This window comes from Pleurodeles waltl, chromosome 3_1, assembly GCF_031143425.1.
Source record: "Pleurodeles waltl isolate 20211129_DDA chromosome 3_1, aPleWal1.hap1.20221129, whole genome shotgun sequence".
In the NCBI taxonomy this organism is placed as follows: domain Eukaryota; kingdom Metazoa; phylum Chordata; class Amphibia; order Caudata; family Salamandridae; genus Pleurodeles; species Pleurodeles waltl.
This window is the reverse complement of record NC_090440.1, coordinates 1127611938-1127639639: the sequence shown is the minus strand read 5'-3', so window position 1 is coordinate 1127639639 and position 27702 is coordinate 1127611938. Positions and strand designations below refer to the sequence as shown.

At 48.6% G+C, this 27702-nt stretch overlaps 1 protein-coding gene across 1 annotated transcript in view; it reads left to right on the top strand.

Annotated features, from left to right (window-relative positions):
- The window catches only part of CLMP (CXADR like membrane protein), a 316469-nt gene that overhangs the window by 282364 nt on the left and 6403 nt on the right, over window positions 1-27702 (top strand). The window lies entirely within an intron of this gene.

Here is a 27702-nt window from a genome sequence, read left to right as displayed (position 1 = left end):
AACACGCTGAGGGGCTGCTGGGAGGGTGGTGCTGCTAGGGGGGGGTGGCGGCTGTACCTGTTGTTGGGGTGGGCACAGAGGTGTCCGCCACCGCTAGGGAGCTTTCATCGGAGGAGGAGTCGCAGTCTGTGGTCTCCCCTTTTGTCCCCGTCGTGGTGCTCCCCTCGCCCTCTGTCCCACAGGTGCCCTCACCCTCGGTGGATTCAGCCTCCATGCCCATGTGGGATGCAGCTCCCTCTGTCGCCGGTGCCTCTGTTCCTCCACCAGATGATGCTAATGCACACAAGGACAGGGTGACAAAACAAAAAGAGGGCGGAAGAGACAGAGGATAAACTTGGTCAATGCCAGCAACAGCACTACTGTTGGCGTACACAAAAACACAGGGAGCAGCCCTATGCACTAGGCCTTGCCCAACCATTTACTAAGACAGTCACCAGCCCATGGGGTACAATGCCTAACGCCATCAGCTGCACACCAGAAACCCACAGGACCCTGCCCAGTAGTAGATGCCCTAACAACACTATGAGTGCTCCAGAGCCTGCCCAACAAGGGACCTACCCTGCCATCTCCACCCTGGCCTAGGGGCACCCACAGTCCACATCCCCAACCCAGGTACCTTCTAACACAAGTCATGGTTCAGAATCTGTACTCAGCCGCTCGTGGCTGCTGTGAGGCCTTCAAGTGCCCATCCAACACCGGATAGGCTACCGACAGGATGCGGAACATCAGGGGGGTCATGGTGCGACGGGCACCCATTCCTAGTTGGGAGACCAGCCCCAGCTGGGCCTCCGCCAACTTCTTTGCCCAGCGGCGCAGGTCCTCCCACCACTTGCAGCAGTGGGTGCGCCTCCTGTCAAAGACCCCCAGGGTCCGCAACTCCTTGGCGATGGCACGCCAAATACCCTTTTTCTGGTGGGCGCTGACCTGCAGGGAAGAAAAGGGAATTAGTCACCCGTCCGGACTGTCATACTCATTGACCACCAGATCCCACACATCCCCTGATACACATACATTGACCAACTTACATGCTGCACTCTGGCTATGACCAGTCTTCCCCCCCTGCATGTGGCTTACACACACAGCAGTCCATACATTCATGGCCCACACATCATGCTCACAGTGTACTCACCTGTTTGTCTGAAGGACCGTGCACTGGGGTAGGACCCCATCCACCAGTTTCTCCAACTCCTCCGCAGTGAAGGCAGGGGCCCTTTCCCCAGACACATGAGACATTGTCGCTTCCAGACACAGCTCACAGCAGCACTTGCAGTGTAGGTCCTCTCCTGTTGAAGGTCAAGTAGCAAGTGAGTGAACAGATAGAAAATGACGGTCACATCTGCGGCGATGCGTACCGTCACCCACGGCGAACATCGCCATTGGCTCCTGGAACCCATAGGGCCCAATGATAACCAATGCAAATTTGTGCGGCGGTCATCGACCGCCTACCACGACAGCGCACAACACCAGCAGAATTACCTCATTTCCACTTGTCCATCCTCACAGGTCAGGCAGCCGCCATTTCAGGGGGGCAAAGGGCATGGCACCTAACTGCGTCATAGAAGTCATTGGCACATCAACGGACTCTCGACTTCACATACTGTTTCTGTAAAGTCAACAATTCATCATTAGTGCAATATATGTGGGAATATGACTCTCTGCTCACTGTTCTCTTCCATAGGCTTCAACCGCTGAGGCAGAATATGAGATGGTGGCATCCTTCGGTGTACAGACCCCTGTTGGTCCTAGTGACAATGGAGGACAGACACATTATCCTCACCTACAGAGTTGATTGTGCCACAATCCAAGAACTCTGTGCCCAACTGGAGCCAGACCTGATGTCTGCTATCCGCCAACCCACAGGTATTCCCCCTCTAGTGCAGGTCCTGTCATTGCTCCATTTCCTGGCAAGTGGTTCCTTTCAAACAACAGTGGCCATGGCATCAGGGATGTCTCAACCAATGTTCTCCAACGTGTTGACCAGAGTGTTGTCTGCCCTGCTTAAACACATGTGCAGCTACATCATATTCCCGCAGGTGGAGGATTTGGCCACAGTGAAAGCTGACTTTTATGCCCTGGGACATATCCCCAACATCATTGGTGCCATTGACGGTACACATGTGGCATTTGTCCCACCCCGGAGAAATGAAAAGTTTACAAGAATAGAAAAAGTTATCACTCAATGAATGTGCAGATGGTGTGTTTGGCGGACCAGTACATCTCCCATGTGAATACCAAATATCCTGGCTCTGTGCATGACGCCTATATCTTGAGGAGTAGCAGCATCCCAAATGTGATGGGCCAACTCCAGAGGCACCGGGTGTGGCTAATAGGAGGGCGTACAAGGAGGATTATAGAAAGAACCTTCAGCCTCCTGAAGGGCAGGTTCCGGTGCCTCCATCTGACAGGTGGATCCTTGTACTACTCACCCAAGAAGGTGTGCCAGATCATCGTAGCATGTTGCATAACCTGGCCTTGAGACGGCAGGTGCCTTTTCTGAAGAAGGATGGGCCTAGAGATGGTCTTGTGGCAGCGGTGGAGCCTGTGGACAGTGAAGAAGAGGAGGCAGAAGATGTTGACAACAGAACCAATGTTATTCGGCAGTACTTCCAGTGACACACAGGTAAAACACTGTAACTTCACTTAACATTTCAGTTATTTGTTGAACATTGTACAAGGCAGCCTGTTTCCCTATGTCTATGGCCACTGACTGTACCCTTTGGCATCTCCATTTTCAGATCTCTGTGCCCTACTCTGACTCCTGCTATGTGTACTGCTGCCCACCAAAGGTCATTCCAAAGTATATTTTACTGTACTTTTGATTTGCAATGCTTTGATAATGTTGTACTAATACATATTTGAATTATTTGACAGACTCCAGATTGGTATTTGTTCCAAGGGTGTTTATTTAGGTGCTCATAAGTAAGAGGGGGTGGTACAAGGGGCTGGGCTGATGGTGTAGGGAAGTTCAGGCTAGAGTCCAGTCTCTTGGTATCACAGATGCATTGTCCAAGTGGGCATAGGAAGGGGAGCAATGTCAGTTCAAGGTGGATAGGGTGACAGAGTGGGACAGAAGGGTGACAATCAGGAGAGTCTTATTTCCTGGCTGGGGTCTAGGCAATGTTCTCTAGCTTCTGCCTGGATCGAAGGGACCATTTGCGGGGTGATTCTCCTTCTGCAGGGGGTGGAGTGCTGGTGGCCTGTTGTTCCTGTGGTGAGACCTCCTGTCCATGAGCGTCGGTGGAGGTGGAAGGCTGTTCATCGGTTTGGCTAGTGTCAGGGGCCCGTTGGTGTGCCACTGCCTCCCTCATGGTGCTGGCTATGTCACCCAGCACCCCTGCAATGGTGACCAGGATGGTGTAGATGTTTTTGAGGTCATCCCTGATCCCCAGGTACTGTCCCTCCTGCAGACGCTGGGTCTCCTGCAACTTGTACAGTATCTGGCCCATGGCCTCCTGGGAATGGTGGTATGCTCTCAGGATGTTGGTGAGGGCCTCGTAGAGAGTGGGTTCACTGTGCCTGTCCTCCCCTTGTCGCACAGCAGTCCTCCCAGCTTCCCTGTTATCCTGTGCCTCTGTCCCCTGAACCGTGTGCCACTGCCACTGATCCGAGGTCCCTGATTTTCTTGGGTTTGTGGGGTTGCCTGGGGTCCCTGTAGTGGTAGACACACTGCTGATTGACGTGTCCTGGGGACAGTGGCATGGGCCCGCTGGGTGGGTGCTGTGCTGGTGTTTCCTGAGGGGGGAGGCTCTGTGGTGGGTTGGGACTGTGGCAGGGGAACCGACTGTCCAGAGTTCCCTGATGGGCCAGGTTGGTCATCCTGATCCAGGCGTGCAGAGCTGCTGTCGTCACTGTGGTCCTCTTCTGTGGGGGGACTGGATGTAGCTGGCACCTCCTCTCCGGTAACGTTGAGTAGGGGTCCTGTGGGGATGCAAATGCAGTGTTAGTGTATCTGCGTGGGCCATATTGTGCATGGGTGTGTTTCCCTGTATGATTGTGATTTCCCTGTCAGCGTGGCCTTGTGTGAGTGGTGTTTACTGGGCATGCTGTGGTGATGGGTGTCCATGCAGGTCTGTGTTGGGGGTCCATGCATTGGTGTTACATGCAGGTCTTGGTATTGGGGTGAGTGGGTTGTGATGGTGGGGTATGTGTGAGGTAGTGGAGTGATGGGGGGAGGGTGGGGTAGGAGTTTGTGATGGCAAGAAGGTAGGGTGTAGGGGATAAAGTAGTAAAGCTTTGACTTAGCAGAGTCCAGTCCTCCTGCTACTCCGGCGAGGCCCTCAAGATGCATTATTGCCAAGACTTGCTCCTCCCATGTTGTTAGTTGTGGGGGAGGAGGTGGGGGTCCGACGCCAGTCCTCTGTTTGGCTACCTGGTGTCTTGCAACCACGGAATGCACCTTCCCCTGTAGGTTGTTCCACCTCTTCCTGATGTCATCCCTTGTTCTGGGGTGCTGTCCCACGGCATTGACCCTGTCCACTATTCTCCGCCATAGCTCCATCTTCCTAGCTATGGACGTCTACTGCACCTGTGATCTGAAAATCTGTGGCTCTACCCAGATGATTCCCTCCACCATTACCCTTAGCTCCTCCTCAGAAAACCTGGGGTGTCTTTGGGGTGCCATGGATGTGGTGTGAGTGATATGTGTGAGGATGTGTGGGGTGATGTGTGGGGTGATGTGTTGTGTTGTATGCTGTGATGTGCGTGGATGGTGTATGGGTGATGGTGTTCTGTTCCTCTGAATGAGTGGGTGCTCCTGCCTTGTCTCTCTCTGTGTGTTATCGTATTTTTCACTGTAAGTGGTTGTGGGTGTGTGTTTTATAGTGGTGTGAGTGTGTGGGTGTGGTGTGTGTGTATATGTGTCAGGTGTGTGTGGTTTGAATTGTCCAATGTGGTGTTTTTTTGTTAGTGTGCGTGTATTTTTCTACGCGGCGGTGTGTACCGCCAATGGTTTACTGCAGTGAAAGACCTCCGCAGTGATTCGTGGGTTGTGATACTGTGGGCGTATTCCTGTTGGCATAACGGTGTGGGTTTTGGTAACGGCAGTTTATCACTGACCTTTGGTCTGGCTGACTTGTGTGGGTGTCTGTATAGTGGCGGATTTCTCAGTGTGGGTCATAATACCCGTAGAGGAATACCGCCACGGTCACGGTATGTTGGCAGCCATCAGCATGGCGGTAGGTGCCATTTACCGCCAAGGTTGTAATGAGGGCTTAAGTACTCACAAAAGAAAGAAGGTAAGATCATGGTGTGCCAGAGTAGGCTAGAGAATTGTTTCTCTCCCTTTGACAGATTTGAGGACCAACTCATCCCTGAGAGAAAGAACAAGGACACACTGAGATAAGAAGAATAAAAACTCCTCACTTCAACTCCACTAGAGGGATGGAAAGACAGATGTTTCTTCCCTCTCTCCTGCAGAGAAATAAAGTGAATAGGAATGAGCCTCACTATCAATAGTGGAGCAGGTTCAGTGGCACTGACACCTATGTGTCTGTGGGAACGTTTGCAAGTTGTTTTCCCAACCATAAAGGGGATGAGATTCCCATGTTCTTCGATTGTATTTGGGTCCATGCCACCCTCACTAAGTTACTAAGACAAAGCTTAGCTTAGAGAAACCGAAAAGGGAGGCCTTTACCACTTAGGAATAGAGAGGGTGTGTGAAGTTAGGTAACTGGTTGACTGGGTTGTGAGCCCTGCTCAAGCAGTAACCACAATCCTTGTCAGGGCAAGACACAAGCACACCCCAAATTAACCTGTGCTCAACCCCCTATTAGCTTGGCACAGTGCAGCGATGCTTAACTTAAATGCAATGTGTAAAATATTTGTGCAAAACTTTGAACATTAAAACTGTGAAAACACCACACAAAAGGGTTCCATGCCAGGTTAAAAAAATAGAGCTAATTTAATAAATAAAACAAGACAAAAGCGATAAAAATCCAATCAGTATAACTGGAGTTATGAATTTTTAAAGAATAAAGTGCAAAACAGTGCCTAAAAGCACAAATCGCTAACGTGGCTATCTGGTCACACAGGACCGGGTCAAGTTCAAAAGTTCAGGCCAAACGCAGTGGCGCACGAGTTGGATACAGTTGAAGATTAGTTCAGCTGAAGGTTTACCTTCTCAAGTTTTGTGCCAAGAGTCCCGTTTGCATTGGAGAGGGCCATGAGGAGCATGGAGAGCAGCATGGGTGGTTGTCGCATGAAACGAAGAACCTGGAGCTTCGCATTGGTGGTCCCCTGTGAGCTGTTGATGCTCCTGTGCAAAGAGATGGGTCTCGATCTGAACAGGCCTGTTTGTGGTCATGAAGACCCCCAGAAGCTTGATGTGAGAGCCCGTGAGCCACACCAAGGGTCCAGGACCAGAAAGACACCACTTGGGGGGTCAGGAACTCACCACAAGTGGGTCCAGGAGCTGGTAGGAGAGCCTTTAATTTACCTGAGGCTCAGGTGAGGAGGCCAGAAAAGTATCCTTTGTAGTCACTCTGGGTTACTGGGTTTAAGATGAAATTGCAGGTCCAGTTCATTTTCCCCCAGCAAGAGGACAACAGATAGCAGGTCAGCAAAGCAGGTCAGCAGATCCTTTAGAGCAGCAGTTACAGCAGCAGTCCAGCAGAGTGACAGTCCGTCTAGCAGCTCAGCAGTTCTTCTTCCTAGCAGAGTATCCACAGGTCCAGAAGTGTACTGAAGAGTTGGTGTGCGAGGTCCATAATTTATACCCAGTTGTGCCTTTGAAGTGAGAGAGAAACTTTAAGAAGTTTCTCTTTGAAGACCAACGCACCCTGCCTTCACTGCCTTGACTCCAGACTAAACTACAGTGGGTATGCAGCCCTTTGTGTGGGGCGGGGTATAGCCTATTCAGGTGTAAGTGGGGCTGGGCCCAGCGCCGTCCTCACATCCTGCCAGTGATGGCCCATCCAGGCACACCTAAGCTCCCTATTGTGTGTGGCTGTCTAGGAGGAACACACAAAGCTGAACTGTCTGCTACATCTGTGACAAGAGGCACGCTACAAATGCTAAATGGCTAAGGCAAGAAAATGTTGTTTCTAAAAGTGGCATTTTCAGAATGGCAATTTTACATTTTAAATTGTGATCCCAGCGACACCAAACATGAACTGATCATCTCTTCCCATCTGGAAATTATACTTATAAAATGTAATTAGGCACCTCAAATCTTATCCATTGGAAAGATAGGCCTTGCAGTAGTTAACCACAAATTTAATAGTTTTTTACTACCAGCGCAAGTAAAATGTAAAAGTGCATGTTCAACTTTTTAAATACATTGCCTCCTGCACTGTTGGCTGGCCAGGTCCTACTGTATGGGTGACATATATGTATTAAAAAGGAAGGTTTGGGCCTGGTAAAAGGTTTAATTTGCCTGGTCGAAATGGCTGTTTAAAACTGGACACACACACGGGCTGCAATAGCAGGCCTTTGGCATGTTTAAAGGTCGAAATGGCAGTTTAAAATGCACACAAATGCTGCAATGGCAGGCCTGGATCATGTATAAAGGGCTATTTAAGTGGGTGGACCAATCAGTGTGCAGACATATTAGCAGCATATAATTTACAGGCCCTGGGCACATGGAGTGCCACTTTTCTAGGAACTAATAAGTAAATTAAATATGCCAATTGGGTAAAAGTCAATGTTACCATGTTTAAAGGAGAAAGCACTTTAGCACTGGTAGCAGTGGTATAGTGCACAGAGTCATAAGGCCATCAAAAACAAATTCAGTAAAAATGGAGGAGGAAAGCAAAATGTATGGGGGAACATCATGTTAAGGGTGACAGGTCTAAAATGTGTCCCACCCAGCTGAAAGCGGGTAGAAATACTCAAACACTTGGGAGTATTCATCACTAAGGCAGAAGCATCTGGATAGACCATCCGCACTGGTGTGGTCTGACCCAGGACGATGTTCCGCCGTAAAGTTTATTCCCTGTAGGGAGATGGACCACCTCAACTGTTCAGAATGTGTATCCCTCATTTGCATGAGCCATCTGAGGGGGCTGTGGTCTGTTTGAACCTGGAAGTGAGTCCCAAACAGGTATGGTCTCAGCTTCTTCACTGACCAGACCACAGCAAAGGCCTCCCTTTCATTTGCACTCCACCTCTGTTCCAGTGGAAGTATCCTCCTGCTAATGAAGGCTATCGGTTAGCTTAGGAACCCCTCATCTAACTATGCTAAGACTGTGCATATGCAATGCTCTGTAGCATCTGTCTGCACGATGAACTCCTTACAGAAGTCAGGAGTCTTGAGTACCGGTGTTGTATACATGGCCTCCTTGATGGTATCAAAGGCTTTCTGGCAGTTCTCTGTCCAGATCACCTGTCTGCGCTGCTTCTTTGAAGTCAGCCCTGTTAAGGGAGCAACAATGATGCCATATCCCTTAACAAACCTCCTATAGTATCCTGTGAGGCCCAGGAAGGCACGCACCTCAGGCTGTGGTGCAGGGGATTGCCAGGCCAGGATAGTTTCAGCCTTGGCCTGGAGGGGTTGCACCTTCCCCAGTCTGCCATTTAGCCCAGGTACACCACAGATCCCTACCCTATCAGGCACTTACTTGACTTGATAGTCAGGCCTGCCTGCTGCAGGGCCTGAAGCACCTCCGGGAGGTGGTACAGGTGTTCCTCTCAGCTGGAGCTGTAGACAGCTATGTCATCCAGGTAGGTGACATAGAATGCCTCGTTCCCAGACAGGACCCTGTTGACCAACCTATAAACAGTGGGAGGGGCATTCTTTAAGCCAAAGGGCAAAACCCTAAACTGGAAGTGGCTCTTCGGGGTCAAGAATGCTGACCTCTCTTTGCCCCCCTTTGTCACAGCAGTCTGCCAGCACCCTGATTTGAAGTCAAAGGTACTCAGAAACTTGGCAGCACCCAGACTGTCAATGAGCTCAATAACTCAGGAATGGGATGTGCATCAGTGTTTGTTATGGAACTAACCCTGTAGGTCCATGGGCAACCTAAATTCTAGAGTGGTGCCCTGTCGGGCAGCCTTGGGTACCAGCACTACAGGGCGGGACCAGAGACTGTTGGATGGCTGAGTTACCCTTAAGACCAGCATCTTGGAGAACTCCACTTTGAAAGCTTGCCCTCATCTTGTCTGACAACCTGTAAATCTAATTTTTTAACAGGCAGACGGTCGCCACAGTCAATGTCATGGACACACAGATGTGTGAGCTCAGGGGTGAGGGATAATAGAGAGGAAGTAACTGGCGACAGTCACTCTGCAGCTCTGGGGTCACGGTAGGGGAGAGATTGACATTGTCCACTGACCCATCGTGCTCGTAGGCAGACAGGAGGTCAGTGAGAGGCTCGCTTTTCTCGTCCTTCAGCTGTCACCAGGAGCATGCTCACTTCGGACATCTAAAAGTGTGGTTTGAGCCGGTTCTCATGGAGCATCTGTAAGGGGTTCCTAGGGGTCTGGAGGTCCACCAAGTAAGTGATCGCCCCCTTTAGCTCCTTCACGTCAAATGGGCCAGTCTAGCTATCGTGCAGAGTTCTGGGCTCCACAGGTTCCATAACACACACATTATGGCCAGATGGAAACTCTACCAGAGTGGCCTTCCAGTCATACTAGAGTTTCCTAACTTCTTGACTGGCCTCAAGATTGCTTTTCGTCTTCTTCCAGAAGCGGTGCATCTGATTCTGGAGGGACAGCATGTAGCCCATCACATCCTGGAAGCTTGCTCCCACCCTTCACTCCCAAGTCTAAGATGTCTTCTAACAGGGTGGCCTTAGAAGAGTTCAAAAGGAGCTGAACCCCATTCGCTTCTGTGGCACCTCCCTCGAGGCAAAGAGAAAGCATGGAAGGATGATGTCCCATGTACACCTCATGAGATCAGGAAAGCCAATTATTATGCCCTTTGGGGTCTTGTTGAATCTCTGTACCAGACTGCTGGTTTAGGGGTGATGGAGTGTGGAGAACTTATAAGTTACTCCACACTCATCCCACATGGACTTCATGGACTTTGGCATGAAGTTAATGCCTCTGTCAGATGCTACCTCTTTAGGGAGCCCACAAGGGTAAAAACCCCATGAGAGCCCTGTCCATTGTAGGTGCAGTCACTGGCCTCAGTAGGATGGCCTCTGGGTAGCAAGTGGTGTGGTACACCAAGACCAGGATGAGCTTGTTGCCTAAAGCTGTCTGGAGTCCAAGGGTCCAACAATGTCAATGCCTACCATCTCAAAGGGAGTGCCAATGACTGGTAATGGGGTCAGGGGAGTATTGAGCTTTTTCCCTAACTTCCCACTGGCCTGGCAGGTAAGACAGGACCTACAGAATGCATCTAAGGCTGTCTTCATCAGGGGCCAATAGAAGTGGGCAACGAGCCTGGCTACAGTCTTGTCTTGCACTCGATATTCTGCCAGGTGTATGTCATGAGCCAAACTCAGTAGGAAGGTCCTGTAACACTGAGGGACCACCAGCATATGAAATACCCCACACCCAGGAACCTCAGACTGGCTATATAGGAGGTCATTCTCTCAACAGATCAGGTGATCTCCAGAGGTGTCACCTGCTGTCTGGTCCTCGTCGTGCTGCCTCAAGCCCTCTAGAGTGGGGGACTCTTTCTGTGCCTTGCAGAATTTCTCTCTGGTGGACCCACCCTCAACTTGCCAGCCAGCCAGCTCAGGCAGGTCACCCAGGGCAGCAATGTTTTCTCTGGTTGGCTAGGGGGCATTCTCCTCAGGTGCCCCGTCAACCTCAATGGTGGAAACTTCAGGGGCTGGTTTCCTGCACCCCTTATCCCTCTCTATTTCTTGGAAGCTGTCTGGGCCATTGTTCCAGGCACCAGATGCCCTTGACTCCCTTCCCGGGTAGCCATGGCACATGTGATCATACAGACCCATTCATGCAAACCCAACATCTCCAATTGTGACCTGAGCTCTACCTCCCTCCAGATAGTGTGCTGCAAGTCATTGCCCAACAGACAAACTACAGGCATTGTAGGGCCCACAGTTACTTCAGAGGACCTGAACTCATCCCACTTAAAGGGAAACGGGGCCACCATGGTGACTCTCACAATTGTCAGCGGCTATGACTTAGTGGAATGTGTTAGGGAGGACCTGCTCTGAAGACACTGGCTGACACCTCACAGTAGTCATGCTGGCTCCTGTGTCCCTCAAAGTTTCTACCTGCTGTCCTTTAATGGTGACCCACTGCCTACATTGATACATATTAGTAGGCATATGGGCTTTTTTTCTCGGTCTCCCTCAGAGAAACTAGGGTCACCTCTATCTGTTCCCCAAAGCTAACTGGGACTACCTCTATCCGAAGCGCTACACTCGACAAGCCAGCTGTCTGTCCACCAGGATGGGGCTGTGCCCTCTTGGGACATTTGGAATCACCCTTGGAGTGCCCAAACTTGTATCACTCTGTGCACTGGGGGACAAACCTCCCTGTCTGCTTCTCAAAGAACCATTCTTTTTAGGCTTATACTGGGACTGGTTACCATTGTTCTCTTGGGAATTATGGTGGGGCTGTTTTGAGAACTCCTCGTTTTTAAGCTCCCCCACTCCTCTTTCTTCTGGTGAGAACCCTGACCAACCTTGTGGGAGTCTTCCCCAGATATCTTCTTGGTCACTCTGGTGCTCGTCCAATGGTCCACCTTCTCAGCAAGCTTCCTGGAGTCAGTTAGCTTACTATCTACCATGGGCTGGTGCAGCTCTGGAAAACATAAACAGAGCATGTGCTTTCTCAGAATTAGATTGTAAACCCCACTGTAATCATTAACTTTGCTGCCCCGCACCCAACCATTCAGTGCTTTGCTAGAGTAGTCTACAAAATCTACCCAGGAATGGTTGTGGAGCTTCTGGCTGTCCCTGACCATCTGGAGGTACTTTCAAAGGTGTGAGAAAGTAGCCTCTTTCTAGCACAGTTAACCCCATTTTTGGCCTGTTTGTCTGTGTTTGTCAGTGTGTTTTTACTGTGTCACCGGGATCCTGCTAGTCAGGACCCCAGTGCTCATAGGTTGTGGCCTATTTGTCAGTCTGTTTCACTTTTTTGTCAGTATGCTTAACTGTGCCACTGGAGTCCTGCTAACCAGAACTCCAGTGCTTATGGTCTCCCTGATTCCAAATTTGTACTTATATACTGGTAACCCAGTATTCAACTCCAAATTGGTATACTGGACCCCCCTTATAAGTCCCTAGTATATGGTACTTAGTTACCCAGGGCATTGGAGTTCCAGGAAATACTTATGGGCTGCAGCATTTCTTTTGCCACCCATAAGGAAATCATACAAACACTTCTTCAGGACTGCCATTGCAGCCTGAATGAAATAGTGTAAGCACTATTTCACAGCCATTTCACTGCACCAGGTCACTTACAAGTCACCTAAATGTCTAAACTTCAGGCCCTGAAGGCTAGCAGAGGTGCCCCCACATCGCCCAGGACCTTTAATCCGGACTTCGTGAGCGGGGACGCCATTATAAGTGTGCATTATATATAGGTCAATACCTATATATAGCTTCACAGTGGTAACTCTGAATATGGCCATGTGAGGTGCCTAACAACTGGGAATTGTACCCCAATACTAATTCCAGTATTAGTTGCACAATCCCATGCACTCTGGGTGCTCCACCATGGCCCCCCAGTACTACCACACCAGTCGTCTGGGATTTCCACTGCAGCTCCAGCTGCTGCCACCTCACAGACATGCTTCTGCCCTCCTGCGGATTGAGCAGCTCAATCCCAGGAAGGCAGAACAATGCATTTCCTTTAGGAGAGGGGTGTTACACCCTCTCCCTTTGGAAATAGGTGTTACAGGCATGGGAGGGGATCCTTCCAGAGCCTCTGGAAATGCTTTGAAGGGCACAGATTGTGCCCTTCTTACATAAGCTAGTGTACACCGGTTCAGGGACCCCTAGTCCCTGCTCTGGCGTGAAAGTGGACAAAGGAAAGGGGAGTGGCCACTGCCATGTCCATCATCACCCCATGGATGGTGCCCAGAGCTCCTCCAGAGTGTCCCTGGGTTCTGCCATCTTGTTTTCAGGATGGTCAGGGAACTCTGGGAGCATCTGAGTGGCCAGTGCCAGCATGTGACGTCAGAGACCCCTCCTCATAGGTGGTTACCTGGTTAGGTGAACACTCCCCTCTCAGGGCTATTTAGGGTCTCTCCTCTGGGTGTTTCCTCAGATTCGGATTGCAAGACTCAAGCAGGAATCCTCTGCATCCTATACTTCATCTTCTACCAATGGATCAACTGCTGACTGCTCCAGGAACTCTACAAAACTGCAACAAAGAACCAAAGATGACTTCTGCGACCTTGTAACTTGAGCTCCTGCCAGCAACTGCAACAGTTTCCAGATTGTGCATGCTCTGAAGACTGCCTGTCTTCATCCTGTACCAGAAGAACCAAAGGAATCTCCTGAGGAGTGACGGAGTCACTTCCCAGCTTCACCAGGCACATCTCTGCAGCGACGACCGGTACCCTGGGTCCCCTCTCCTGACGACAAGCATGGATCCTGGAACACAGGTGGTAGACTAGAGTGACCCTGCCTGTCCAAAGGTCCAGCTGTCCAAATTTGGTGAGGTGAGACCTTGCCTCCCCGTGCGAGACAGTACTCCTGTGGACCGTTTTTTTTGCAGCTCCTAGGGCTTCTGAGCACAAGAATTCCTTTGTGCGCAGCCTATTCCAGGTCCCCAGCACTGTATCCTGTGACGCTCAGATCCCTGAGTTGTTCTCCGGTGGTGTGGGATTCCTTTGTGTGGTGCTGGAATGACCGCCATTTTCAACTCCTTTGTCCCCGCGCTGAGGGACTCCTGTATGCACTGACTGGTCTTCTGAGGGCTTTCTGAGTTGTTGAAAGCACTCGTCTCCCCCTTCTGGGTAGAGTCGACCTGGTCCTCCCTGGGCCAGGAAGCGCCATTTTTTGCGAAACATGATTTTTGCATTTACCGAGGCTTGTTGGTGGAATCCAGCGGCGCAAACAAGACTTCATTCATTCATCTGTCGTGGGACATCTTCTGCACCAACCAGGAACCCGCATCTATCTTCTTTGGTCCAATACTGACTTTGTCTTCTCACTGGTGGTTCTCCTTCTGCACCTTCATCCGGGTTAGCAGGGGCTCCTGTTCTCCCTGGACTTTTCAGTGCTTCTTGGACTTGGTTCCCTTCTTCCACAGGTCTTTAGGTCCAGGATTCCATCATTGGTGTCTTGAAGTCTCTTCTGGTTCTTGCAATGTCTTCTACCACGACTTCTAGTGTGTTTTAGGAAACTTGCTGTGTTTTACTCCTGCTTTCCTGGGCTCTACGGTGGGGTATTTTACTTACCTTTGGGGTTTTCTTACACTCCCAGCGCCCCTCTACACACTACACCTGCCTTGGTCGGAAACCAAATTACTAATTTCACTATTTTAGTGTATGGTTTGTGTTCCCCTAGGCCCATTTCAACCTATTGTGATTTTCTCTGTCTGCACTATTTTCTGACAATTTACTTACCTGTTTTTTTGTTACTAGTGTATATATTGTGTGATGTACTTACCCCCTAAGGGTGTATAGTCTCCAAGTATTTTTGACCTTGTGCCACTAAAATAAAGTACCTTTATTTTTGGTAACACTGAGTATTGTCTTACATGTGTGTGAGTACTGTGTGACTACAGTGGTATTGCAAGAGCTTTGCATATCTCCTAGTTCCGCCTTGGCTGCTCTGCCCACAGCTACCTCTAGACAGCCTGGCTTCTAGACATTGACTACATTTCACTAATAAGGGATAACTGGACCTGGTATAAGGTGTAAGTACCTGTGGTACTAACTACAAACCAGGCCAGCCTCCTACAAGGGGTCTGCCCAAACTTAGCGAACAAGATGACTTTCATGGGGTGCACCAGATTTGGTCCCCAACCTCTAAAGTAAGAAGTGTGTCCTGCCTCATTGTAGGCATGTGTTTTCATAACCAACCTGGCCAGTGTACGTCTGTGATCTTGAGAACCCTCCGGGCTACCTTAGAGGCAGAAAAACATTTGTCAACATCAACAACCACCATATAATTGGGCACCAGTTCCTTGGGGACGCAGACCTTTATGTGTCCTTCAGACACTGCACGTATGCTGCCACCATCACTCCTGCACTGTGCCTGTCTGGCCTTGATGTCCATCACCTTAAAACTCAGTTCATGGCTCTTTCAGCCTTTATATCATTCATGGCCAGTTTCCTTTCCTCTATTCTTAACTGGGACATTTGCACCTTCAATTCTCTCTCCTCCTTCTTCTCCACCAACTCCTCTGGTTACAGGCTGGGGGAAGAGACTCTACTCCCTGCCCTTGCAGGAGGCTCCACTTTGGGGGGGGGGGGTCAAGACTTCCCCCTCTACCGCAGGTGGCTCCACAGGAATGTCCTCTGCAGGCCCCTCCATTCCATTATCCTCTCATTTGTCTTCAGCCAGTGATTGATGGACTTCTTCCCAAGCCCCTGGCGCCTTTTGCAACTCCATCTACCTTGAACTGCTCTTGGCAGGATGTCCCCTCTCCTCGCAAAACTCCTTAAGTTGGGCCATAGTGTAGACAATCATGTTAGCCAGCTCAAACTCCATTCTTGCAGGTATGGTCTCAACCATAACAGTCAGAGATAGAATTTAGAAAAAGCAAAAAGGCCAATCAGGGAGAATTTAAACTCAAATTGGTCTTAGATATGGGATGGCAGTGTACACAAAATCACTGTATGATGCTGCACAAACATAATTACTGATCCTCACAGCTGATCACCTATATGAGAAATTGGGTTATTGGTTGACTGGGGGGAGATCACTGGTCAAGCAGCAACCACAATCCTTGTCAGGGTATGGCACAAGCAACCTCCAAATTAACCTTTGCTTAACACCCTTGTAGCTTGGCATGAAGCAGTCAGGCATAACTTAGAGGCAATATCTAAATTAATTGCACTACACTTAAAACAGTAAAACAGTGAAAACCCCACATAAAAGGAGCCCACACCAGGTTAAAATATAGGTGGTCATTCTGACCCTGGCGGTCTTTGACCGCCAGGGCGGAGGACCGCGGGAGCACCGCCGACAGGCCGGCGGTGCTCCAATGGGGATTCCGACCGCGGCGGTAAAGCCGCGGTCGGACCGGCACCACTGGCGGGGTCCCGCCAGTGTACCGCGGCCCCATTGAATCCTCCGCGGCGGCGCAGCTTGCTGCACCGCCGCGGGGATTCCGACCCCCCCTACCGCCATCCAGATCCCGGCGGTCGGACCGCCGAGATCCGGATGGCGGTAGGGGGGGTCGCGGGGCCCCTGGGGGCCCCTGCAGTGCCCATGCCACTGGCATGGGCATTGCAGGGGCCCCCGTAAGAGGGCCCCTACATGTATTTCACTGTCTGCTGCGCAGACAGTGAAATACGCGACGGGTGCAACTGCACCCGTCGCACAGCTTCCACTCCGCCGGCTCGATTCCGAGCCGGCTTCATCGTGGAAGCCTCTTTCCCGCTGGGCTGGCTGGCGGCCTGAAGGCGACCGCCCGCCAGCCCAGCGGGAAAGTCAGAATTACCGCCGCGGTCTTTCCACCGCGGAACGGTAACCTGACGGCGGGACTTTGGCGGGCGGCCTCCGCCGCCCGCCAAGGTCAGAATGAGGGCCATAGTGTCTAATTTAATAAATAAAATAAGGGAAAAATGACAAAAATCTGATTAGTAGGACCAGAGTTATGAATGTTTAAAGGATAAAGTGCAAAATAGCACCTACAGCAAAAAGTGCAAACTGCAGCTATGTGGTCATGCTGGACCAGGTCAAATTAAAAAGTTCAGGCCGATCGCAATGGAGCGTGGGTTAGACACAGTCACTTATTAGTCCCACTGAAGGTTTACCTTCCCAAGTTTTGTGGCAAGATTCCCGTTCGCATTGGAGAGGGCTGCAAGGAGCTCACTTGTAGTTGTTGGTGTGGCATGAAGAGCAGGCTTGGAACCATGGACAGGTGGGCTGGAGCTTTGGGTTGGAAGTCTCTCAAGGGCTGTTGATGCTGCTGTTCGAAGTGATGGGCTGGCAGTGTCTAGCACTGGATTTCATTGCTACCTGTGTGGTGTCAGTGCAAACGGGACAGTTTGGGGTCATGAGGAGCCCAAAAGTTTGATTTGAGAGCCCGTGAGCCACACCAAGGGGCATATTTATAGTGCCTTAGTGCAACCTTGTGCCACATTAATGTCATTGTTTTTAGCGGTAATGTGGCCCAACGAGTAAGTAACTGACACACCGAGCTGGCTCCAGCAACGCCTCAACTCCTGGACTCCATGCAACATCTTCGTTTCCTCATCGTTTTCCAAGGTACTGTACCTGGGGTCTGCGCAAATCCGTGACCAGCCTGCACTCCCTCGCGAGTGGCATCGGCTGTTGGGAACGACTCCATCAAGATGCCATGACAGCCCCAGTTGGAACTATTGTGTTTCTAAGTGCTTTACTAAGGTTGAATCTTTGAAAATTCATATCTTGACTTGTGTATGTTGGATTTCTGTTGTTTTGGTCTTATTCTTTTCAGATAAATATTGGCTATTGTTCTAAACTGGTGTGGAGTATTTTTGTAGTGTTTCACTGTGTTACTATGTGTGTATGTACAAATACTTTACACTTTGCCTCTGAGATATAGCTGACTGCTCCTGCCAAGCTACCAAGGGGGTGAGCAGTGGTTATTTTAGCTGTGTGACTCCCTTGTCCTGACTAGAGTGAGGGTCTCTACTTGGACAGGGTGCAAATCACCGACAACTAGAGACCACATTTCTAACAATATTCTACTAGTCTGAAGGCACATGGTAAGCTTTAGTCAATGTTTGATTAAGCAAGGCACAGCAGATAGATTGTGTTTTTTTGGTCTATTTTGAGATGGCTAGTTATCTCATGGTAATATCTGTATTTGTGATGCACGCTTTCGCTAAGATTCATGGGTATAAGGAGTAATGCAACAAGGTAGTTAACACAGGCACAAAGCCTAAAAATATGCCAAGATTAAAGGAAGCAAGGAAGGAGATAACAGAGCACCTGATTAACATAGAAGGCAAAAAGAAGAAGCATTGGCAAATCTAATAGGTCTCTTCCACACGAGGTATTGGCTTTATTAATGTTTTAACCATGTCGTACAGCAGCAATGGCTGCTGTGCAGCATGGCAGAAATTAAAAAATGTTTAAGCTAGTTCAAAGCTTTGCAGGATTAGCATAAAAAATGTTGACGCTAATCCTCCAAAGCCCATTGAGGCCCATTGTAAACAATGGTGTGCCTCCTTTTAATGCCTGTTGTGAGCAGGCATTAAAAGTGCTGAAAAAAATTATGCAAAAAAAATCTCTTAGATTTCTTTGCAACATTTTTTTGCCCCCCCCCCATAAAGAGGGAACAGCTCCTTTGCATACATAATGCCTGGCACAGGCATAATGTGGCGCAAAGGGTTACAAAGTGGCGCAATGCATGCATTGCACTGCTTTGTAAATTTGGCGAAGTGATTTTGGCCTCATTGGGCCACATCAGCACAAAAACAAAATTACAGTAATGTGGCGCAAGGAGGCACTAAGGGCTCTTAAATCTGCCCCTTAGAGTCACTCCTGCTGCGACAGACAGCTTTCTGGAGGTAGGGCAGGGCAGAGGAGAGGGCACTTCAAAAGAAAGCAGACCCCCAACACAAACCTAAATGACTCAAGCCCTAAATCACATTTGGTGTCGGGAACTGAACTATAAGAAGGGGAGGTTGAGGCCCCCAAAACTGTCAACTGTCAAGCAGCAAGACGGGCTGCGCCAGCAGAGGAAGCTCTGGAAGACTTCTGCTTGTGACTAGGGCTGGAGCTTAAGACCCGTCAGTCTCCCAGCTGGATGTGGGGACATCACCCAGGGACATCCTAGACCACCTGCCCCTGGAGAACCAGTATCTGTCTGGTTGCGAAGACCAGTGTGTCCTTTGTGTAAAAGAAGAGCGCTGAAGGGAGCATATTGCAGTGGGGATTCTTGCGAGTTAATCCCTGTAACAAAGTGTAAGGAGACAGCAGATGCAACGATCTGGTTTTTGCTGGTGTGCTGTTTCAAGGAGGCAATCCTGTGTGCCAGAAAGGGCTGCTGTGAGGAGGAATCTGCTACTGAAATGATTGGGACATTGTCCAAGTGAGGAGCAGGTGTGGTGACCCTGTATGCCAAAGGAGGTCAACAGAAAAAGACAAAGATCGTAGCCTGGCTGATATCATTGTTGCAAGGAGAGGACGCTGTGGTGATCCATGCAGGCTCAAACGTTGACTGAGAATCAGAACCAAAAGCCACCAGAATCCTCTCTGCCCATCTGTGAGAAGACCAAGATAAACTTACTGTCACATCGGAGAAGTGCTGAGGACACCCAGCTGTATTCTCTACTGAGTTGCATGTGTGATACTCACCTCAGGCAGCCGTTGCGCCCGCAAGAGAGAGGCTCCTGGAGACTCCAGTGAGACTGTCTCTGCTGATGAGGGTAAGTCTAAGTAAAGGCCCAGAAGGCCCCAGGGAAACATAGTTTTAGTAGGTCTGCTGAAACTCGGTCTGATACTGGGACCTAACTTGATTGTCACCTGTTATGAGTGGGGAATAACCACCACTGTTGGTGAGAGAGAAGTGGGACTCAGGTGATTGCCTATTAAACACGAGAGCTCTGACCTCGGGGGGCTGTGTGTATTGTTTGTGTATGCCATATTTCACTTTCTAGTCATATATAAATATAACTTTTGTCATAAAAAACAGTATTTGATCGGGCAATCATTTATAGCTGTTATTGAACGCATTTTGAGTTGTGAGTCTGTGCTCACCCCTGTGTCGAGTTTGAGTTGTGAGCCTTTGCTCATCCCCTGTGTTTATCTCCCCCACCTGAAGCCTTCGATTGCTTGACCACTGAGAGTCAAGGGCTGGAGCGGTACTTAGCCCAGTTGCTCAGGATTTATAATATGACAGGCCCTAGGACATGAGGAGTTAAAAGGCCGCAACCCCCATGATTGGCCTAATAGCTCCTACTTGCCCCATAGCCCTCTGTACAGGCGTTCTGACATGCGTCCAGTGCTTGCCGGGCATTAAGGCTTTTTTTTTAAGCTGACAGGAGGGAGGGCAAGCCGAGATGCAACACAGACGGGAGGTTGGGAAAAAGAAGCACTATGAGGCAGCCACTGGTGTCAACTGGTGTCAGCATCATATTGCTTTTTTTGTTACGGGGAGAAGCAAGTATGAGTGGAGGAAGGCAAAGAGGTGTAGCAAGCAACAACAGAGGGATGGAGACAGGGGGTTGCAAGCAACAACAGAGGGAGGGAAGGAAGGAAGGAGGAAGTTGCAAGCAACAATGGAGGGACAGAAGACAGGTAGGGGTTGCAAGCAACTACACAGTGAGGGTGGGGGGTCGCAAGTAGCAACAGAGGGAAGGAGGGTGGGCATTGCAAGCAACAATGAAAGGAGAAAGGGAGGGGAGATGAGGGTTGCAAGCAAGAAGGGAGGGTGAAGGGAGAAGCAACAACTGAGGGAGGGAGGGATGGTGCAGTGTTAGCAACAAAAGAGGGAGGTAGGGTGGTGGGGCGAACAACAACAAAGGGAGGACGATGGGTGGGGGCACACAACAACAGAGGGAGGGCATGGGTGCAGGCAAGAAAACAAACCATGGAGGGGAGAGAAGTACACAACTGCTAAAAAACAAAAACACAGAGTGCTTAATTAAAAGAAAAAAGCATCTTCAGTGAGCTTTAGAAGGAATCAAGTAATGCTTAAGGGAAGGGACAAACACAGATGAAGAGGGAGCACGCAAATGAGAATGACAATTAAGCCAACCAATTGTCAGCAATGGGCAATCTCTAACCACAATTATAGAAAAAAAAAATGTCTTGAAGACATAGCACATGCACTGTCTAGGCAAGACCTAAAAACTGGCAAAGGTGAACAGGACATCTGACTTTCATAACATTTGCAGGAAAGTATCTAGGTTTTCACATTTCCTCAGAAATAACTTATACATCTTTCAGCTCATAAATGCAGACTCAGGAATTTCCAAATAGTGGATGCTGCAACTGAGAAAGCTTGAGTCACAAAGAACACTGTGTTTGATTTAGGAACTATTAGCCTGCATTTATGGGATGAATGGGAGACCTGTGAAGGTTGGTACCTGTTCATGTTAACAGACAAAAATAACAACTCCTTGTATAGTGTTCTGTATTTTATTGCCATGGCCTTGAATAAAACTCTGTGTCTGACCAATAAACAATTCAGTTCCCTGTTGATGGGGCTGAGGAGACATAGATAAATCTGAATTCATTCCTGCAGCTGTATTATGCACCACCTGGAGTCTATCTAAAAATATAGTATGGATTTCAAGGTAAATTAAATATCATTCCCATAGAGCAGACTGGGCTGAACAAGAGCACTGACCACCAGAAAGGGATGATAGTGTGCAAGCTAGGAAAATATCTTTAAATGTGCATTATTTATAAATGGCAGCTGTGTGACACTTTTCCCACTTGATATTTAACTGTAAGCTTCCTGTTAAAATATATCCCCAAATTTGCAGACATGCTTAACTGGGGATATTGGAGCACCTTTGATGTGACCCTATCTGAAGTAATAACTTTGCCAAGGGATAGATGTAAAAGTTAAACAAGCAGAGAAAGTATAAAAACTATAGCTAATTTTCGTGAACTCCAGGGAGACAGGCAGAAGAGAAATATAGATTGGCTTCTGTCTCAGATATACAACTATAGCCCTTTAATGACATTTCTTGCAATGATGACTTCCAGGAGAATAGTCACACAGGTTACTGAGTGGTCACTGGCGTCAAAGGTAGCAAACAGATCTAATGACGCTAGCACTATACACCACTCTGACACCATTTCACTTGTTTATACATCTAGGATCATCTATGACAAATTCTCTGCTCTTTCCTGGGTGAAAGCCTACCCGGTAAGGACCAGGGTATTTTGAGTGTCCACAAAGACATGCAACCAGGTGTATACAAGCCTCCCCAAGAGATTTTCCTTAGATCCTCTGGATCTGTAGAGGTTTTCTAGTTTTCTCTCTGCATTTATCCATTCTTGCAGAACACCTCCTTTTGAGAGAATATTGTTGCAATATAACAATAGATGGTTAACGAGGTAGTTACCCAGATATTTAATATATTTAGCTGAACATATATCTGAACAAGCTTCTGATGCTTGGTTTCTAGCCACAGCAGCTAGTAGCTCATTTTCTGTTATGAGTTGAAGTCATGACAATGGTTTCAGTGTCCCCCTCAACTTTCTATCAAAGTACTCTCAAAGTACTTCTCAATTGCAATGTACACAGCAAATACATGTGATTATATCATAGCATAACTTCAAAGCAAAGAATAAAAGTCAAAATTCATCACCGTAGGGCCTATCACTGCTCGTCATCTTTCTCATGCCTGCAAGTTGATGACTCCTGTTCAACTGCGAGAAAGAGATTTTCCACCCAAACGGTAGGTCAGGCAGCTGACGTCCGCTCCTGACTGAAGCCTTGCAAAATTCCCCCTTGCTGCTGCCCAGGGACACCGTCTTATAATGCAAAACATGCAGAGTTGGGAAGTAAACAAGCCATTGGAGATTGGCCAGATCTCCTAAACCTCACTTCTTCCCAAGGCTGAGTAGAGAGGAAAACACAAAATATACTCTCTCTCATCACGCTAGGGTTCGGTGTGAACACAATACGAAAAACACAGCTTGGTCTACCATGTGGAAAAACACAGCTCATCTGCAATGTCTCAACTGCAATGTCTAACTCCGCAATAAAGCCAATAGGCAGCTAACCTAAATACAAAATACAATGTCGTATGCCACGTTAAAGCCAATAGGCAGCTAAACTGAATACAACATGTAATGTGCTACTGATGAACATTGAACAACTAATATGCGCAGTGGTGAAACACAAAGTCATTGGTCAAACACAATTAATGGCATAACAGTTGGGTGACTACAGAGGTAAAATATAAGCTTCTCTCCAATAAACAGTTTCCAATGTCTTATATGTGTGAGATGAGTATTAAAGTCTTTGTCCACACTGGAGACTGTAGTATTATCTTGCAGCATTCACATAGTTTGTGTTGCATCTGACAAGACTTGCTTCCCCTGAACGTCTCCATGGGATGTACGGTAGGGGAAGAAGAAAGATGGCTCCAATATACTGCCTAGTTATTTAGCCCTCACATTCTTGGTAATCACACACTCTGTGATTCATCAGTAGGCCTTGCCTGAAATCCATCTGAAGTTGCAGGTTTTGCTGCTTGAGAGTTTTGTTTGAATTCAAGGTGCACATTGTCCATCCATGCTTGTGTCAGTATTACTCACAATCCTACACCGGCATTGAGATGGTTGTAGGGAAGTACCTTCTTTTTTGGAATGGTTACCCCCATTTTTGCCTGCTGTCAGTGTGTTTTGACTCTGTTCACTTGGGTCCTGCTTACCAGGACCCCCAGTGACTGTGCTCTGCCCCTCCAAATTTGGTTGTTTTGGACACCACACCCCACGTTTGGCATACTGGAGCCCCCATATAAGTCCCTAGTATGTGGTACCCAGGTACCCATGGGATTGGGGCACCAAGGGTTCCCCATGGGCTGCAGCGTGTATTATGGCACCCATGGGAGTCCATGCAAAATGTATCTGCAGGCCTGTCATTGCAGCCTGCGTGAAAAGGTGCATGCACCCTTTCACTACAGGTCACTGCACAGGGTCACTGTAAGTCACCCCCATGGCAGGCCTTCCTAGCCCAGAAGGCAGGGTGCCAGTACCTGTGTGTGAGGGCACCCCTGCATCAGCAGAGGAACCCCCAGGAACTCCAGCTCCATTAGGTCACTACCTGTGTCCAGCAACCTATTGGTAACTCTGAGCCTGGGCATGTTTGGTATCAAACATGTTGGAATCATACCCCAATACTGTTGACACTATTGGTTGTATGATTCTATGCACTCTGAGGGCTCCTTAGAGGACCCCTAGCTTTGCTCCTGGCAGTTTGCAGGGGTTTCCTGGGCAGCCCACGCCGCTGCCATATTACAGACAGGTGTCTGCTCTGTTGTTGCTTGCCCAGCTCAAGCCCAGGAAGGCAGAACAAAGGAGTTCCTTTTGGAGAGGGAGGAAACAACCTCTCCCTTTGGAAATAGGTGTTACGTGGCTTGGGAGGGGCCAACTCAAGCCCAGGAAGGCAGAATAAAGGATTTTCTTTGGGAGAGAGAGGCAACAGCCTCTCCCTTTGGAAATAGTTGTTACATGGCTTGGGAGGAGTAGCCTCCCCAAGCCACTGGTATGCTTTGAAGGGCACATTTGGTGCCCTCCTTGCAGAAACCTGTATGCACCAGTCCAGGGACCTCTGGTTCCTGCTCTGGTGCGAAACTGGACAATGGAAAGGGGAGATACCACTCCTCTATCCATCACCATCCCAGTGGTGGTACCCAGCGCTCCTTCAAGTGGCCACTTGATTCTGCCATCTTGAATCCAAGGTGGGCAGAGGCCTCTGGGAGCATCTGAGTGGCCAGGTCAGGCAGGTGACATCACAGCCCCTTCCTGATAGGTGGTCACCTTGCTAGGTGACCAATCCCCCTTCCAGGGCTATTTAGGGTCTCCCTCTTGGGTGGGTCCTCAAATTTGATGTGCATAATTCCAGCAGGGCTCCTCGGCAACGTTTACTTTGACTTCTGGCCACTGGAACCGCAACTGGACTTCACAGGAACCTACAATCTGCAGCTATAGCAATGGCTCTGCTCTGCAACATTGTTTCTCTGGCTCCTTACAGCAACTGCAACATTTTCCCAGCTGTGCATCCTCTGAGGATGACGAGTCTTCAGTCTGCACAAGAAGCAAGAAGGAATCTCCCTTGGAGTTAAGGAGTCACTTCCCTGCATCCGTAGGCACCAACTGCAACGACAACCGGCTACGTGGATCCTTCATCACGGGTGGGGGTCTGAAAGGGTCCCCTTGGTCCTCCCTACCAGCTATCCAACTTGGGAGATGGTATGCCCTTGCCTCTCCACGCAGGACAGTACCCCGAACCCCAAGTCTCTTGCAGCTACCAAGGCCTGTTGGCATCTCCTTCAAGGGATCTTCAGGCTCCTTGGAGCCCCAGCCCCTAGCACTCTTCCCTGTGGTGCTCAGCCCTGTGCGTGCTTCTCCAGCAACGTGGGACTGTTTTCTGTGTGTGCTGCCTGGGCCTCTCTGTGACTCCTATACTTGCTGCCTGTGCGTAGCATGTGAGAGCTGCCTCCTCTTCCTGAGACTCGCCTCACCGCTGAGGGTCACCTGGGCCTCCCTTCTATGGGTTGAGTGCTCCTGGACCTTGCTGGTCCCCGGCAGCCCTGCATTTCATCTTCAACGACATTTGCCTTTGCCAAGGCTTGTTTTTGGTTTTTCCATGCCACTGACCAGCTGCAATCCTTCTTCTAGCTTGGGAAGTCGACTGCATCACCTCAGGAACTCTTCAGCTGCTCCAGTGCTGCACTGCTGACTGTCTTTGTCCACTGTCGACCTGGTCCTGCATCCACAGATTGGTGGGTAGTGGATCCTGCCACCAATGGACACCCAATGTGAACTGGACATGCGCCCCTTTTTTTCCAGGGCTTCCTCTTCCAGGATCCACCCTTAGTTTCTTGCAGTCTTGTCGGAGTTTTGCATTATCCTCTTCTGAAGTTCTTTTGGTGGGTTTGGGGAGAACTAGGTACTTACCTCTCTTCTCCAGCTCCCCTCTACCGATTCCACTTCCTGGGTGGGGGCCCAACTTTCGCATTCCACTTTCTCAGTACCTACTATTGCGTTCACTGTTTTCTATTGCATTTTATGTTTATATATGACTTCTAATGCACATATAATAGTGTGTTTACTTACCTCCAGTTGGGGTATTGCCTATGAAGTATTTTGGTGATTGTGTTACCATAATAAAGTACCTTTATTTTTGTAACATTGTGTAGTTCTTTCATGTGTGTAAGTGCTGTGTGACTACAGTGGTATTGCATAAGCTTTCATGTCTCCTAGATAAGCCTTAGCTGCTCATCCACAGCTACATCTAGAGAGCCTTGCTTCCTAGACACTGACTACACCTCACTAATACCTGGACCTGGAATAAGATGATAACACCATAGGTGCTCACCACACACCAGGCCAGCTTCCTACAATGATCTCACATACCATGTGTTAGGTGAGTGCTTCTTTCATTGCTGCAGGTTTCATTGAGTTATTTCACAACATGATCATGTCGTCCTCTGATAATGACAAGGAAGAACTCAAGCCGAACATGGAGGCCTCTGTCTCCAAGGTCGCTACATATATTAAGATGATCGTGAATTCTGTTGTTGCTCCTCATTGGTTTCTTGCTCTGAGTGTCCTGCTGCCTTTCAGCCTTACTGATTTCAAAAGGTTTTCTCACTGGTGGAGATGCTGGATTAAAGACTTTGAGATATGTTTTAATAAACTGGAAAATGAAAATGAAAATAATGAAAAACGTCTCATCTCTCCTGATGCTTCAGGTAGGACTCACCTTGAGAGACATCTTCTAATAGGAGCAGTATGAGTTGATGTGTATGAGAAACGAAAGAAATGCCTCATGTTTTACTTCGTGAATGATGATGATAACAAAGAGAGTAAGTTACCCTAGAGCAGAAACTAGGGGGTGTTTCACACAATCTGCCACCACACACAGGGAGCATGTCTGAGGGCTGGCATTGGAAGCGTGTGGGCAGGTGCGGACATGAATGTCTTTGACACATCTGCTGCATACAGGCATGCCTAGAACATGCTTTTATAAGATTCAGGCAATTGGCACATGACTATAATAAGAACAGAATGCTGACGCTTACAGAGCCTGCAAATCAAAGATGCCGCTACCACAGACAGAAAAGGCCCCATGATCGTGCTGCTTAATAAATAAGACTCATCCTGGAAGAAAAGGAGACAAAGATATATTAATTCCTGTAAGCCTGACAAAGTGTTGCTCACCCAAACGTTGGCAAGTGAGTGAAAGAAATGGTGTGCACCGGTTAAACCCTTCTCAAATCAGTATGATCACAACTAAAGCAATGAGGTAAAACAGAAAGTCATCAGTTTAGAACAACCTGTGAACCTTCAGAGGTTTTTTGCCTGGTGTTTGTTAGTGATCCATGCAAGGATCTGGAATCATGAAATTTAGTGTTACAGTTGGCATCAACTGTTGTAGTATGAAGGTCATGTGGTAAGTAAAAGTGGGATCTATAAACAGCTTTTGAACTCATGCCCACCTCATTGTCAAGATAGACATGCATATGTTTTTTTTTCTAATTTGAGAATACAGATTGGGAGATTTAAAATGTACTGCTTGAGGCCCCTAGAGGAGGCCCAGGCCCAGAACAAGCATATCACTTTCAGCCCCATTCAGCTTGAGGTTGCTTCTCCCAATTCAGGCTTAACGTAAGAGAGGATCATGACCAGTAAGAGGAGCTGGGGCTACTTGATGTTGAGAGTGCCTCGAGTATTGTTTTGACCTACGGTAGTTGCTCTCTGCCCGCCAAGGTACAATTCCTGTTAGAATTTGTGATTGTAGAGTCTCTCTCCAATGCCTGCAGGGGCCGGAATCCTAGCATTCCTTTATTTCACATCTCAAGGGCAAGAGTGTCATATTCCAAGATATCATATGCAATACCAAATTTTACATCCGTTTTACATACAAAAAATGTTACCCACAAATGTCAAGCCATTTTTTTAAAATGAACAAATAGGCAATAATTGAAACTATAAGATTCTGCCTGTTTGTTTCCATGTTTACGTGATTTCTATAATT